This window comes from Somniosus microcephalus, unplaced genomic scaffold (assembly GCF_052327205.1).
Source record: "Somniosus microcephalus isolate GS21.2 unplaced genomic scaffold, FLI_Smic_1.0 unresolved_chr9, whole genome shotgun sequence".
Taxonomy (NCBI): Eukaryota; Metazoa; Chordata; class Chondrichthyes; order Squaliformes; family Somniosidae; genus Somniosus; species Somniosus microcephalus.
The window spans coordinates 15,926,502-15,929,555 of record NW_028225187.1 but is presented as its reverse complement, the minus strand read 5'-3'; positions in this window follow the sequence as shown (position 1 = coordinate 15,929,555).

Below are 3,054 nucleotides of genomic sequence, written 5' to 3'. Positions count from 1 at the left end.
AGCCCCACTTGATCGGCACCTTAAACATTCACTCCCTCCACCACCGGCGCACCGTGGCTGCAGTGTGGACCATCTACAAGATGCACTGCAGCAACTCGCCAAGACTTCTTCGGCAGCACCTCCCAAACCCGCCACCTCTTCCACCTCGAAGGACGAGGGCAGCAGGCGCATGGGAACACCACCACCTCCAAGTTCCACCTCCGAGTCACACACACCATCCCGACTTGGAAATATATCGGCCGTTCCTTCATCGTCGCTGGGTCCGAATCCTGGAACTCCCTCCCTAACAGCACTGTGGGAGCACCTTCACCACACGGACTGCAGCGGTTCAAGAAGGCGGCTCACCACCACCTTCTCAAGGGGCAACTAGGGATGGACAATAAATGCTGGCCTTGCCAGCGACGCCCACATCCCATGAATGAATTTAAAAAAGCAACGACCTCTTTCCACTTCCCCTTCCAGATCTGGTCAACATTGTGGGAGATGTAGACCCGTCAGGCTTCTACCAGGAATCTTTCTTTGCCCCTGGCAGCAGATAGATCCCTGTGATGAAAGGGTTGTCCTATGAGGGGAGATTGAGGAGATTGGGCCGATACTCTCTGGAGTTTAGAAGAATGAGAGGTGATCTCATTGAAAGGTCTAAGATTCTGAGGGGGATTGACAGGGTAGACGCTGAGAGGCTGTTTCCCCCTGGGCTGGAGAGTCTCGAACGGGATGGTTAGATGGGCAGAACAGTGGCAAATGGAATTTAACCCTGAAAAGTGTGAGGTGATGCATTTTGGGAGGACTAACAAGGCCAAGGGAATACACAATGAATGGTAGGACCCTAGGAAGGACAGAGGATCAGAGGGACCTTGGTGTGCATGTACATAGATCCCCGAAGGCAGCAGGACAGGTAGATAAGGTGGTTAAGAAGGCATATGGGATACTTGCCTTCATTAGCCGAGGCATAGAATATACGAGCAGGGAGGTTATGATGGAGCTGTACAAAACGCTAGTTAGGCCACAGCTGGAATACTGTGTGCAGTTATGGTCGCCACACTATAGGAGGGATGTGATTGCATTGGAGAGGGTGCAGAGGAGATTCACCAGGATGTTACCTGGGGTGGAGCGCTTCAGCTATGAAGAGAGACTGGACAGGCTGGGGTTGTTTTCCTTAGAGCTGAGGGGGGACCTGATTGAGGTGTACAAAATGATGAGTGGCATAGATAGGGTAGATAGAAAGGAACTTTTCCCCTTAGTAGAGGGGTCAATGACCAGGGGGCATAGTTTCAAGGTAAGGGGCAGGAGGTTTAGAGGGGATTTGAGGAAAAACTTTTTCACCCAGAGGGTGGTTGGAATGTGGAACTCACTGCCTGAAAGGGTGGTAGAGGCAGGAACCCTCACAACATTCAAGAAGCACTTGAAACGCCATAGCATACAAGGCTACGGACCAAGTGCTGGAAAATGGGATTAGAATAGACAGGGCTTGATGGCCGGCGCGGACACGATGGGCCGAAGGGCCTCTCTCTGTGCTGTATAAACTCTATGGCTCTAACCAGGGGGTCACAGTCTCAGGATAAGGGGTCGGCCATTGAGGGCTGAGATGAGGAGGAATTTCTTCACTCGGAGGGCGGTGAATCGTTGGAATTTTCTACCCCAGAGGGCTGTGGAGGCTCAGTCGTTGGGTACATTCAAGACTAAGATCGATAGATTTCTGGGAATGAAGGGAATTAAGGGATATGGGGATCGGGCAGGAAAGTGGAGTTGAGGTCGATGATCAGCCATGATCTTATTGAATGGCGGAGCAGGCTCGAGGGGCCGAACGGCTGTCTCCTGTTCCTATTTCTTATCTCCACTTGCGATTTGAAAGAGGGTCTCCACCAAGAGGGAACCAAGGGCGGCGAGTGGGAGCTGGTAACCGAGAAGGCGGAATCTCTCTCTATCTCTCTCCAAACCCAACATTGCCAAAAAGATTCCCGGTGTGGAGATGCCGGAGTTGGACTGGGGTGGACAAATGTAAGAAGTCACACAACACCAGGTTATCGTCCAACAGCTTTATTTGAAATCACAAGCTTTCGGAGCGCTGCTCCTTCATCAGGTGAAGTCCTGTCCAGCGATCGGGCAAGAGGGTCAGAGCACTCTATCGACCTCATGGTGGCCTCCATCACTGCCTGTGGATTTACTGCCCTCGGAGTATGGTGTGTCGATCGGGAGGGGCTGGAGAGCGAGAGGGGGTGATCTGATTGAGGTGCTTTGCAGATGGTCCAAGGATTCGACAGGGGTAGAGAAAGAGAGAGAGAAACTCTTTCCTCTGGTGGGGGGAGTCCAGAACAAGGGGGGGCAGAACCTTAAAATTACAGCCAGGCCGTTCAGGGGTGATGTCAGGAAGCGCTTCTACACACAAAGGGTGGTGGAAATCTGGAACTCTGTCCCCCAAAGAGCTGTGGAGGCTGGGGGTCAATTGAAGCTTTCAAAACTGAGATCGATAAGATCTTTGTTGGGTCACGGTATCGAGGGATATGGGGCCAAGGCGTGTAGAGGAACAAAGGGGCCTTGGGGTTCCGCAGGGCTCAGTACTCGGTCCCTTGCTTTTTGTGGTATATATCAATGATCTAGACTTGAATATAGGGGGTATGATTAAGAAGTTTGTAGATGATACTAAAATCGGCTGTGTGGTTGATACTGAAGAAGGAAGCTGTAGACTGCAGGAAGATATCAGTAAATTGGTCAGGTGGGCAGACAGTGGCAAATGGAGTTGAATCCGGAGAAGTGTGAGGTAGTGCATTTGGGGAGGGCTAACAAGGAAAGGGAATACACATTAAATGGTAGGACACTGAGTAGTGTAGAGGAACAAAGGGACCTTGGAGTGCATGTCCACAGATCCCTGAAGGTAGCAGGCCAGGTAGATAAGGTGGTTAAGAAGGCATAGGGAATGCTTGCCTTTATTAGCCGTGGCGTAGAATACAAGAGCAGGGGGGGTTTATGCTTCAACTGTATAAAACACTAGTTAGGCCTCAGCTAGAGTACTGCGTGCAGTTCTGGTCACCACATTACAGGAAAGATGTGATTGCA